Here is a 12,500-nt window from a genome sequence, read left to right as displayed (position 1 = left end):
TGATTGATACGTTAAACAACAGCTTTGTTGCATAATGACTTCAGAAACCTAGAGTGAACGATTTTGTCTAATATTATTGTCACAGTAAGCTGAAGTCGTTTCTCTCATCCATTTAATGGTGATTAGAGTGTGCAATAATAATAAGTCAGTTAAATCTTGTTGCTTTGTTCGTTGTTTAAAAAAAAACTAAAAAAACAATAAGACTCGTGTTTAACGAAACTTCGGAAGTCACATATAATTTTACAATCGCTTAGCTACAATGGACTAAACTGTCTATGGTTGTTGCCCAGTGAGTGTCCAAGTTGGTGCCAGTGTACCCGAAAGTTGCTTGATATTTGGTGTGTTGTTGAAATTGCTAAAAAACCTCTGAAATATAGGGAACAGATTTCATGACTTGAACCAATCATTGGATCCTCGGTAGTATAGTGGTGAGTATCCCCGCCTGTCACACGGGAGACCGGGGTTAAATTCCCCGCCAGGGAGGCAATATTTTAATTTAATCAACCTGATTGATACGTTAAACAACAAGTTTGTTGCATAATGACTTCAGAAACCTAGAGTGAACGATTTTGTCTAATATTATTGTCACAGTAAGCTGAAGTCGTTTCTCTCATCCATTTAATGGTGATTAGAGTGAATTTCTGCAATAATAAGTCAGTTAAATCTTGTTGCTTTGTTCGTTGTTGAAAATAATTCTAAAAAACAATAAGACTCGGGTTTAACGAACCTTCGGAAGTCACATATAATTTTACAATCGCTTAGCTACAATGGACTAAACTGTCTATGGTTGTTGCCCAGTGAGTGTCCAAGTTGGTGCCAGTGTACCCGAAAGTTGCTTGATATTTGGTGTGTTGTTGAAATTGCTAAAAATCCTCTGAAATATAGGGAAACGTTTTCATGACTTGAACCAATCATTGGATCCTCGGTAGTATAGTGGTGAGTATCCCCGCCTGTCACGCGGGAGACCGGGGTTCAATTCCCCGCCGGGGAGTCAATATTTTAATTTAATCAACCTGATTGATACGTTAAACAACAGCTTTGTTGCATTATGACTTCAGAAACCTAGAGTGAACGATTTTGTCTAATATTATTGTCACAGTAAGCTGAAGTCGTTTCTCTCATCCATTTAATGGTGATTAGAGTGAATTTCTGCAATAATAAGTCAGGTAAATCTTGTTGCTTTGTTCGTTGTTGACAAAAAAAACTAAAAAACAATAAGACTCGTGTTTAACGAAACTTCGGAAGTCACATATAATTTTACTATCGCTTAGCTACAATGGACTAAACTGTCTATGGTTGTTGCCCAGTGAGTGTCCAAGTTGGTGCCAGTGTACCCGAAAGTTGCTTGATATTTGGTGTGTTGTTGAAATTGCTAAAAAACCTCTGAAATATAGGGAACAGATTTCATGACTTGAACCAATCATTGAATCCTCGGTAGTATAGTGGTGAGTATCCCCGCCTGTCACGCGGGAGACCGGGGTTCAATTCCCCGCCGGGGAGGCAATATTTTAATTTAATCAACTTGATTGATACGTTTAACAACAGCTTTGTTGCATAATGACTTCAGAAACCTAGAGTGAACGATTTTGTCTAATATTATTGTCACAGTAAGCTGAAGTCGTTTCTCTCATCCATTTAATGGTGATTAGAGTGAATTTCTGCAAAAATAAGTCAGGTAAATCTTGTTGCTTTGTTCGTTGTTGAAAAAAAAACTAAAAAACAATAAGAATCGTGTTTAACGAAACTTCGGAAGTCAAATATAATTTTACAATCGCTTAGCTACAATGGACTAAACTGTCTATGGTTGTTGCCCTGTGAGTGTCCAAGTTAGTGCTAGTGTACCAGACAGTTGCTTGATATTTGGTTTGTTGTTGAAATTGCTAAAAAACCTCTGAAATATAGGGAACAGATTTCATGACTTGAACCAATCATTGGATCCTCGGTAGTATAGTGGTGAGTATCCCCGCCTGTCACGCGGGAGACCGGGGTTCAATTCCCCGCCGTGGAGGCAATATTTTAATTTAATCAACCTGATTGATACGTTAAACAACAGCTTTGTTGCATAATGACTTCAAGAACCTAGAGTGAACGATTTTGTCTAATATTATTGTCACAGTAAGCTGAAGTCGTTTCTCTCATCCATTTAATGGTGATTAGAGTGAATTGCTGCAATAATAAGTCAGTTAAATCTTGTTGCTTTGTTCGTTGTTGAAAATAATTCTAAAAAACAATAAGACTCGGGTTTAACGAACCTTCGGAAGTCACATATAATTTTACAATCGCTTAGCTACAATGGACTAAACTGTCTATGGTTGTTGCCCAGTGAGTGTCCAAGTTGGTGCCAGTGTACCCGACAGTTGCTTGATATTTGTTGTGTTGTTGAAATTGCTAAAAAACCTCTGAAATATAGGGAACAGATTTCATGACTTGAACCAATCGTTGGATCCTCGGTAGTATAGTGGTGAGTATCCCCGCCTGTCACGCGGGAGACCGGGGTTCAATTCCCCGCCGGGGAGGCAATATTTTAATTTAATCAACCTGATTGATACGTTAAACAACAGCTTTGTTGCATAATGACTCCAGAAACCTAGAGTGAACGATTTTGTCTAATATTATTGTCACAGTAAGCTGAAGTCGTTTCTCTCATCCATTTAATGGTGATTAGAGTGAATTTCTGCAATAATAAGTCAGGTAAATCTTGTTGCTTTGTTCGTTGTTGAAAAAAAAAACTAAAAAACAATAAGACTCGTGTTTAACGAAACTTCGGAAGTCACATATAATTTTACAATCGCTTAGCTACAATGGACTAAACTGTCTATGGTTGTTGCCCAGTGAGTGTCCAAGTTGGTGCCAGTGTACCCGAAAGTTGCTTGATATTTGGTGTGTTGTTGAAATTGCTAAAAAACCTCTGAAATATAGGGAAACGTTTTCATGACTTGAACCAATCATTGGATCCTCGGTAGTATAGTGGTGAGTATCCCCGCCTGTCACGCGGGAGACCGGGGTTCAATTCCCCGCCGGGGAGGCAATATTTTAATTTAATCAACCTGATTGATACGTTAAACAACAGCTTTGTTGCATAATGACTTCAGAAACCTAGAGTGAACGATTTTGTCTAATATTATTGTCACAGTAAGCTGAAGTCGTTTCTCTCATCCATTGAATGGTGATTAGAGTGAATTGCTGCAATAATAAGTCAGTTAAATCTTGTTGCTTTGTTCGTTGTTGAAAAAAAACTAAAAAACAATAAGACTCGTGTTTAACGAAACTTCGGAAGTCACATATAATTTTACTATCGCTTAGCTACAATGGACTAAACTGTCTATGGTTGTTGCCCAGTGAGTGTCCAAGTTGGTGCCAGTGTACCCGACAGTTGCTTGATATTTGGTGTGTTGTTGAAATTGCTAAAAAACCTCTGAAATATAGGGAACAGATTTCATGACTTGAACCAATCATTGGATCCTCGGTAGTATAGTGGTGAGTATCCCCGCCTGTCACGCGGGAGACCGGGGTTCAATTCCCCGCCGGGGAGGCAATATTTTAATTTAATCAACCTGATTGATACGTTAAACAACAGCTTTGTTGCATAATGATTTCAGAAACCTAGAGTGATCGATTTTGTCTAATATTATTGTCACAGTAAGCTGAAGTCGTTTCTCTCATCCATTTAATGGTGATTAGAGTGAATTGCTGCAATAATAAGTCAGTTAAATCTTGTTGCTTTGTTCGTTGTTGAAAAAAAAACTAAAAAACAATAAGTCTCGTGTTTAACGAAACTTCGGAAGTCACATATAATTTTACAATCGCTTAGCTACAATGGACTAAACTGTCTATGGTTTTTGCCCAGTGAGTGTCCAAGTTGGTGCCAGTGTACCCGAAAGTTGCTTGATATTCGGTGTGTTGTTGAAATTGCTAAAAAACCTCTGAAATATAGGGAACGGATTTCATGACTTGAACCAATCATTGGATACTCGGTAGAATAGTGGTGAGTATCCCCGCCTGTCACGCGGGAGACCGGGGTTCAATTCCCCGCCGGGGAGGGAATATTTTAATTTAATCCACCTGATTGATACGTTAAACAACAGCTTTGTTGCATAATGACTTCAGAAACCTAGAGTGAACGATTTTGTCTAATATTATTGTCACAGTAAGCTGAAGTCGTTTCTCTCATCCATTTAATGGTGATTAGAGTGAATTTCTGCAATAATAAGTCAGGTAAATCTTGTTGCTTTGTTCGTTGTTGAAAAAAAAAACTAAAAAACAATAAGACTCGTGTTTAACGAAACTTCGGAAGTCACATATAATTTTACAATCGCTTAGCTACAATGGACTAAACTGTCTATGGTTGTTGCCCAGTGAGTGTCCAAGTTGGTGCTAGTGTACCAGACAGTTGCTTGATATTTGGTGTGTTGTTGAAATTGCTAAAAAACCTCTGAAATATAGGCAAAAGATTTCATGACTTGAACCAATCATTGGATCCTCGGTAGTATAGTGGTGAGTATCCCCGCCTGTCACGCGGGAGACAAGGGTTCAATTCCCCGCCGGGGAGGCAATGTTTTAATTTAATCAAACTGATTGATACGTTAAACAACAGCTTTGTTGCATAATGACTTCAGAAACCTAGAGTGAACGATTTTGTCTAATATTATTGTCACAGTAAGCTGAAGTCGTTTCTCTCATCCAATTAATGGTGATTAGAGTGAATTTCTGCAATAATAAGTCAGGTAAATCTTGTTGCTTTGTTCGTTGTTGAAAAAAAAAACTAAAAAACAATAAGACTCGTGTTTAACGAAACTTCGGAAGTCACATATAATTTTACAATCGCTTAGCTACAATGGGCTTAACTGTCTATGGTTGTTGCCCAGTGAGTGTCCAAGTTGGTGCTAGTGTACCCGACAGTTGCTTGATATTTGGTGTGTTGTTGAAATTGCTAAAAAACCTCTGAAATATAGGCAAAAGATTTCATGACTTGAACCAATCATTGGATCCTCGGTAGTATAGTGGTGAGTATCCCCGCCTGTCACGCGGGAGACAAGGGTTCAATTCCCCGCCGGGGAGGCAATGTTTTAATTTAATCAAACTGAAAACTGATTGATATGTTAAACATCAGCTTTGTTGCATAATGACTTCAGAAACCTAGAGTGAATGATTTTGTCTAATATTATTGTCACAGTAAGCTGAAGTCGTTTCTCTCATCCATTTAATGGTGATTAGAGTGAATTGCTGCAATAATAAGTCAGTTAAATCTTGTTGCTTTGTTCGTTGTTGAAAATAATTCTAAAAAACAATAAGACTCGGGTTTAACGAACCTTCGGAAGTCACATATAATTTTACAATCGCTTAGCTACAATGGACTAAACTGTCTATGGTTGTTGCCCAGTGAGTGTCCAAGTTGGTGCTAGTGTACCAGACAGTTGCTTGATATTTGGTGTGTTGTTGAAATTGCTAAAAAACCTCTGAAATATAGGGAACAGATTTCATGACTTGAACTAATAATTGGATCCTCGGTAGTATAGTGGTGAGTATCCCCGCCTGTCACGCGGGAGACCGGGGTTCAATTCCCCGCCGGGGAGGCAATATTTTAATTTAATCAACCTGATTGATACGTTAAACAACAGCTTTGTTGCATAATGACTTCAGAAACCTAGAGTGAACGATTTTGTCTAATATTATTGTCACGGTAAGCTGAAGTCGTTTCTCTCATCCATTTAATGGTGATTAGAGTGAATTTCTGCAATAATAAGTCAGGTAAATCTTGTTGCTTTGTTCGTTGTTGAAAAAAAAACTAAAAAACAATAAGACTCGTGTTTAACGAAACTTCGGAAGTCACATATAATTTTACAATCGCTTAGCTACAATGGACTAAACTGTCTATGGTTGTTGCCCAGTGAGTGTCCAAGTTGGTGCTAGTGTACCAGACAGTTGCTTGATATTTGGTGTGTTGTTGAAATTGCTAAAAAACCTCTGAAATATAGTGAACAGATTTCATGACTTGAACCAATCATTGGATCCTCGGTAGTATAGTGGTGAGTATCCCCGCCTGTCACGCGGGAGACCGGGGTTCAATTCCCCGCCGGGGAGGCAATATTTTAATTTAATCAACCTGATTGATACGTTAAACAACAGCTTTGTTGCATAATGACTTCAGAAACCTAGAGTGAACGATTTTGTCTAATATTATTGTCACAGTAAGCTGAAGTCGTTTCTCTCATCCAATTAATGGTGATTAGAGTGAATTCTGCAATAATAAGTCAGGTAAATCTTGTTGCTTTGTTCGTTGTTGAAAATAAAAACTAAAAAACAATAAGACTCGTGTTTAACGAAACTTCGGAAGTCACATATAATTTTACAATCGCTTAGCTACAATGGACTTAACTGTCTATGGTTGTTGCCCAGTGAGTGTCCAAGTTGGTGCTAGTGTACCAGACAGTTGCTTGATATTTCGTGTATTGTTGAAATTGCTAAAAAACCTCTGAAATATAGGGAACAGATTTCATGACTTGAACTAATCATTGGATCCTCGGTAGTATAGTGGTGAGTATCCCCGCCTGTCCCGCGGGAGACCGGGGTTCAATTCCCCGCCGGGGAGGCAATATTTTAATTTAATCAACCTGATTGATACGTTAAACAACAGCTTTGTTGCATAATGACTTCAGAAACCTAGAGTGAACGATTTTGTCTAATATTATTGTCACAGTAAGCTGAAGTCGTTTCTCTCATCCAATTAATGGTGATTAGAGTGAATTTCTGCAATAATAAGTCAGGTAAATCTTGTTGCTTTGTTCGTTGTTGAAAAAAAAAACTAAAAAACAATAAGACTCGTGTTTAACGAAACTTCGGAAGTCACATATAATTTTACAATCGCTTAGCTACAATGGGCTTAACTGTCTATGGTTGTTGCCCAGTGAGTGTTTAAGTTGGTGCCAGTGTACCCGACAGTTGCTTGATATTTCGTGTGTTGTTGAAATTGATAAAAAACCTCTGAAATATAGGGAACAGATTTCATGACTTGAACCAATCATTGGATCCTCGGTAGTATAGTGGTGAGTATCCCCGCCTGTCACGCGGGAGACCGGGGTTCAATTCCCCGCCGGGGAGGCAATATTTTAATTTAATCAACCTGATTGATACGTTAAACAACAGCTTTGTTGCATAATGACTTCAGAAACCTAGAGTGAACGATTTTGTCTAATATTATTGTCACAGTAAGCTGAAGTCGTTTCTCTCATCCATTTAATGGTGATTAGAGTGAATTGCTGCAATAATAAGTCAGTTAAATCTTGTTGCTTTGTTCGTTGTTGAAAATAATTCTAAAAAACAATAAGACTCGGGTTTAACGAACCTTCGGAAGTCACATATAATTTTACAATCGCTTAGCTACAATGGACTAAACTGTCTATGGTTGTTGCCCAGTGAGTGTCCAAGTTGGTGCTAGTGTACCAGACAGTTGCTTGATATTTGGTGTGTTTGAAATTGCTAAAAAACCTCTGAAATATAGGGAACAGATTTCATGACTTGAACTAATCATTGGATCCTCGGTAGTATAGTGGTGAGTATCCCCGCCTGTCACGCGGGAGACCGGGGTTCAATTCCCCGCCGGGGAGGCAATATTTTAATTTAATCAACCTGATTGATACGTTAAACAACAGCTTTGTTGCATAATGACTTCAGAAACCTAGAGTGAACGATTTTGTCTAATATTATTGTCACAGTAAGCTGAAGTCGTTTCTCTCATCCATTTAATGGTGATTAGAGTGAATTTCTGCAATAATAAGTCAGGTAAATCTTGTTGCTTTGTTCGTTGTTGAAAAAAAAAAACTAAAAAACAATAAGACTCGTGTTTAACGAAACTTCGGAAGTCACATATAATTTTACAATCGCTTAGCTACAATGGACTAAACTGTCTATGGTTGTTGCCCAGTGAGTGTCCAAGTTGGTGCTAGTGTACCAGACAGTTGCTTGATATTTGGTGTGTTGTTGAAATTGCTAAAAAACCTCTGAAATATAGGCAAAAGATTTCATGACTTGAACCAATCATTGGATCCTCGGTAGTATAGTGGTGAGTATCCCCGCCTGTCACGCGGGAGACAAGGGTTCAATTCCCCGCCGGGGAGGCAATGTTTTAATTTAATCAAACTGAAAACTGATTGATATGTTAAACATCAGCTTTGTTGCATAATGACTTCAGAAACCTAGAGTGAATGATTTTGTCTAATATTATTGTCACAGTAAGCTGAAGTCGTTTCTCTCATCCATTTAATGGTGATTAGAGTGAATTGCTGCAATAATAAGTCAGTTAAATCTTGTTGCTTTGTTCGTTGTTGAAAATAATTCTAAAAAACAATAAGACTCGGGTTTAACGAACCTTCGGAAGTCACATATAATTTTACAATCGCTTAGCTACAATGGACTAAACTGTCTATGGTTGTTGCCCAGTGAGTGTCCAAGTTGGTGCTAGTGTACCAGACAGTTGCTTGATATTTGGTGTGTTGTTGAAATTGCTAAAAAACCTCTGAAATATAGGGAACAGATTTCATGACTTGAACTAATAATTGGATCCTCGGTAGTATAGTGGTGAGTATCCCCGCCTGTCACGCGGGAGACCGGGGTTCAATTCCCCGCCGGGGAGGCAATATTTTAATTTAATCAACCTGATTGATACGTTAAACAACAGCTTTGTTGCATAATGACTTCAGAAACCTAGAGTGAACGATTTTGTCTAATATTATTGTCACGGTAAGCTGAAGTCGTTTCTCTCATCCATTTAATGGTGATTAGAGTGAATTTCTGCAATAATAAGTCAGGTAAATCTTGTTGCTTTGTTCGTTGTTGAAAAAAAAACTAAAAAACAATAAGACTCGTGTTTAACGAAACTTCGGAAGTCACATATAATTTTACAATCGCTTAGCTACAATGGACTAAACTGTCTATGGTTGTTGCCCAGTGAGTGTCCAAGTTGGTGCTAGTGTACCAGACAGTTGCTTGATATTTGGTGTGTTGTTGAAATTGCTAAAAAACCTCTGAAATATAGTGAACAGATTTCATGACTTGAACCAATCATTGGATCCTCGGTAGTATAGTGGTGAGTATCCCCGCCTGTCACGCGGGAGACCGGGGTTCAATTCCCCGCCGGGGAGGCAATATTTTAATTTAATCAACCTGATTGATACGTTAAACAACAGCTTTGTTGCATAATGACTTCAGAAACCTAGAGTGAACGATTTTGTCTAATATTATTGTCACAGTAAGCTGAAGTCGTTTCTCTCATCCAATTAATGGTGATTAGAGTGAATTCTGCAATAATAAGTCAGGTAAATCTTGTTGCTTTGTTCGTTGTTGAAAATAAAAACTAAAAAACAATAAGACTCGTGTTTAACGAAACTTCGGAAGTCACATATAATTTTACAATCGCTTAGCTACAATGGACTTAACTGTCTATGGTTGTTGCCCAGTGAGTGTCCAAGTTGGTGCTAGTGTACCAGACAGTTGCTTGATATTTCGTGTATTGTTGAAATTGCTAAAAAACCTCTGAAATATAGGGAACAGATTTCATGACTTGAACTAATCATTGGATCCTCGGTAGTATAGTGGTGAGTATCCCAGCCTGTCCCGCGGGAGGCCGGGGTTCAATTCCCCGCCGGGGAGGCAATATTTTAATTTAATCAACCTGATTGATACGTTAAACAACAGCTTTGTTGCATAATGACTTCAGAAACCTAGAGTGAACGATTTTGTCTAATATTATTGTCACAGTAAGCTGAAGTCGTTTCTCTCATCCATTTAATGGTGATTAGAGTGAATTTCTGCAATAATAAGTCAGGTAAATCTTGTTGCTTTGTTCGTTGTTGAAAAAAAAAACTAAAAAACAATAAGACTCGTGTTTAACGAAACTTCGGAAGTCACATATAATTTTACAATCGCTTAGCTACAATGGGCTTAACTGTCTATGGTTGTTGCCCAGTGAGTGTCCAAGTTGGTGCTAGTGTACCAGACAGTTGCTTGATATTTCGTGTGTTGTTGAAATTGCTAAAAAACCTCTGAAATATAGGCAAAAGATTTCATGACTTGAACCAATCATTGGATCCTCGGTAGTATAGTGGTGAGTATCCCCGCCTGTCACGCGGGAGACAAGGGTTCAATTCCCCGCCGGGGAGGCAATGTTTTAATTTAATCAAACTGATTGATACGTTAAACAACAGCTTTGTTGCATAATGACTTCAGAAACCTAGAGTGAACGATTTTGTCTAATATTATTGTCACAGTAAGCTGAAGTCGTTTCTCTCATCCAATTAATGGTGATTAGAGTGAATTTCTGCAATAATAAGTCAGGTAAATCTTGTTGCTTTGTTCGTTGTTGAAAAAAAAAACTAAAAAACAATAAGACTCGTGTTTAACGAAACTTCGGAAGTCACATATAATTTTACAATCGCTTAGCTACAATGGGCTTAACTGTCTATGGTTGTTGCCCAGTGAGTGTTTAAGTTGGTGCCAGTGTACCCGACAGTTGCTTGATATTTCGTGTGTTGTTGAAATTGATAAAAAACCTCTGAAATATAGGGAACAGATTTCATGACTTGAACCAATCATTGGATCCTCGGTAGTATAGTGGTGAGTATCCCCGCCTGTCACGCGGGAGACCGGGGTTCAATTCCCCGCCGGGGAGGCAATATTTTAATTTAATCAACCTGATTGATACGTTAAACAACAGCTTTGTTGCATAATGACTTCAGAAACCTAGAGTGAACGATTTTGTCTAATATTATTGTCACAGTAAGCTGAAGTCGTTTCTCTCATCCATTTAATGGTGATTAGAGTGAATTGCTGCAATAATAAGTCAGTTAAATCTTGTTGCTTTGTTCGTTGTTGAAAATAATTCTAAAAAACAATAAGACTCGGGTTTAACGAACCTTCGGAAGTCACATATAATTTTACAATCGCTTAGCTACAATGGACTAAACTGTCTATGGTTGTTGCCCAGTGAGTGTCCAAGTTGGTGCTAGTGTACCAGACAGTTGCTTGATATTTGGTGTGTTTGAAATTGCTAAAAAACCTCTGAAATATAGGGAACAGATTTCATGACTTGAACTAATCATTGGATCCTCGGTAGTATAGTGGTGAGTATCCCCGCCTGTCACGCGGGAGACCGGGGTTCAATTCCCCGCCGGGGAGGCAATATTTTAATTTAATCAACCTGATTGATACGTTAAACAACAGCTTTGTTGCATAATGACTTCAGAAACCTAGAGTGAACGATTTTGTCTAATATTATTGTCACAGTAAGCTGAAGTCGTTTCTCTCATCCATTTAATGGTGATTAGAGTGAATTTCTGCAATAATAAGTCAGGTAAATCTTGTTGCTTTGTTCGTTGTTGAAAAAAAAAACTAAAAAACAATAAGACTCCTGTTTAACGAAACTTCGGAAGTCACATATAATTTTACAATCGCTTAGCTACAATGGACTAAACTGTCTATGGTTGTTGCCCAGTGAGTGTCCAAGTTGGTGCTAGTGTACCAGACAGTTGCTTGATATTTGGTGTGTTGTTGAAATTGCTAAAAAACCTCTGAAATATAGGCAAAAGATTTCATGACTTGAACCAATCATTGGATCCTCGGTAGTATAGTGGTGAGTATCCCCGCCTGTCACGCGGGAGACAAGGGTTCAATTCCCCGCCGGGGAGGCAATGTTTTAATTTAATCAAACTGATTGATATGTTAAACATCAGCTTTGTTGCATAATGACTTCAGAAACCTAGAGTGAACGATTTTGTCTAATATTATTGTCACAGTAAGCTGAAGTCGTTTCTCTCATCCATTTAATGGTGATTAGAGTGAATTGCTGCAATAATAAGTCAGTTAAATCTTGTTGCTTTGTTCGTTGTTGAAAATAATTCTAAAAAACAATAAGACTCGGGTTTAACGAACCTTCGGAAGTCACATATAATTTTACAATCGCTTAGCTACAATGGACTAAACTGTCTATGGTTGTTGCCCAGTGAGTGTCCAAGTTGGTGCTAGTGTACCAGACAGTTGCTTGATATTTGGTGTGTTGTTGAAATTGCTAAAAAACCTCTGAAATATAGGGAACAGATTTCATGACTTGAACTAATAATTGGATCCTCGGTAGTATAGTGGTGAGTATCCCCGCCTGTCACGCGGGAGACCGGGGTTCAATTCCCCGCCGGGGAGGCAATATTTTAATTTAATCAACCTGATTGATACGTTAAACAACAGCTTTGTTGCATAATGACTTCAGAAACCTAGAGTGAACGATTTTGTCTAATATTATTGTCACAGTAAGCTGAAGTCGTTTCTCTCATCCATTTAATGGTGATTAGAGTGAATTTCTGCAATAATAAGTAAGGTAAATCTTGTTGCTTTGTTCGTTGTTGAAAAAAAAACTAAAAAACAATAAGACTCGTGTTTAACGAAACTTCGGAAGTCACATATAATTTTACAATCGCTTAGCTACAATGGACTAAACTGTCTATGGTTGTTGCCCA

The 12,500-nt window shown here is 38.1% G+C and overlaps 14 non-coding genes across 14 annotated transcripts; all 14 read left to right on the top strand.

Moving 5' to 3' along the window:
- The first annotated feature begins 919 nt into the window (after positions 1–919).
- Positions 920–991, top strand: Trnad-guc. The gene has a single exon. It is a non-coding gene; the product is annotated as a tRNA-Asp (tRNA).
- Positions 992–1,428: 437 nt separating this feature from the next.
- Trnad-guc lies at positions 1,429–1,500 on the top strand. The gene has a single exon. It is a non-coding gene; the product is annotated as a tRNA-Asp (tRNA).
- A 944-nt stretch (positions 1,501–2,444) lies between these two features.
- Trnad-guc lies at positions 2,445–2,516 on the top strand. The gene has a single exon. It is a non-coding gene; the product is annotated as a tRNA-Asp (tRNA).
- A 437-nt stretch (positions 2,517–2,953) lies between these two features.
- On the top strand, positions 2,954–3,025 carry Trnad-guc. The gene has a single exon. It is a non-coding gene; the product is annotated as a tRNA-Asp (tRNA).
- A 435-nt stretch (positions 3,026–3,460) lies between these two features.
- Trnad-guc lies at positions 3,461–3,532 on the top strand. Its single transcript has one exon. It is a non-coding gene; the product is annotated as a tRNA-Asp (tRNA).
- A 1,969-nt stretch (positions 3,533–5,501) lies between these two features.
- Positions 5,502–5,573, top strand: Trnad-guc. The gene has a single exon. It is a non-coding gene; the product is annotated as a tRNA-Asp (tRNA).
- A 436-nt stretch (positions 5,574–6,009) lies between these two features.
- On the top strand, positions 6,010–6,081 carry Trnad-guc. The gene has a single exon. It is a non-coding gene; the product is annotated as a tRNA-Asp (tRNA).
- A 945-nt stretch (positions 6,082–7,026) lies between these two features.
- Positions 7,027–7,098, top strand: Trnad-guc. Its single transcript has one exon. It is a non-coding gene; the product is annotated as a tRNA-Asp (tRNA).
- A 434-nt stretch (positions 7,099–7,532) lies between these two features.
- On the top strand, positions 7,533–7,604 carry Trnad-guc. The gene has a single exon. It is a non-coding gene; the product is annotated as a tRNA-Asp (tRNA).
- Positions 7,605–8,557: 953 nt separating this feature from the next.
- Positions 8,558–8,629, top strand: Trnad-guc. The gene has a single exon. It is a non-coding gene; the product is annotated as a tRNA-Asp (tRNA).
- Positions 8,630–9,065: 436 nt separating this feature from the next.
- On the top strand, positions 9,066–9,137 carry Trnad-guc. Its single transcript has one exon. It is a non-coding gene; the product is annotated as a tRNA-Asp (tRNA).
- A 1,454-nt stretch (positions 9,138–10,591) lies between these two features.
- Positions 10,592–10,663, top strand: Trnad-guc. The gene has a single exon. It is a non-coding gene; the product is annotated as a tRNA-Asp (tRNA).
- Positions 10,664–11,097: 434 nt separating this feature from the next.
- On the top strand, positions 11,098–11,169 carry Trnad-guc. Its single transcript has one exon. It is a non-coding gene; the product is annotated as a tRNA-Asp (tRNA).
- A 945-nt stretch (positions 11,170–12,114) lies between these two features.
- On the top strand, positions 12,115–12,186 carry Trnad-guc. Its single transcript has one exon. It is a non-coding gene; the product is annotated as a tRNA-Asp (tRNA).
- The last annotated feature ends 314 nt before the right edge of the window (positions 12,187–12,500 follow it).

Source organism: Daphnia pulex, chromosome 10 (genome assembly GCF_021134715.1).
Source record: "Daphnia pulex isolate KAP4 chromosome 10, ASM2113471v1".
Lineage (NCBI taxonomy): Eukaryota > Metazoa > Arthropoda > Branchiopoda > Diplostraca > Daphniidae > Daphnia > Daphnia pulex.
This window is presented reverse-complemented; position numbering and strand designations above follow the sequence as displayed.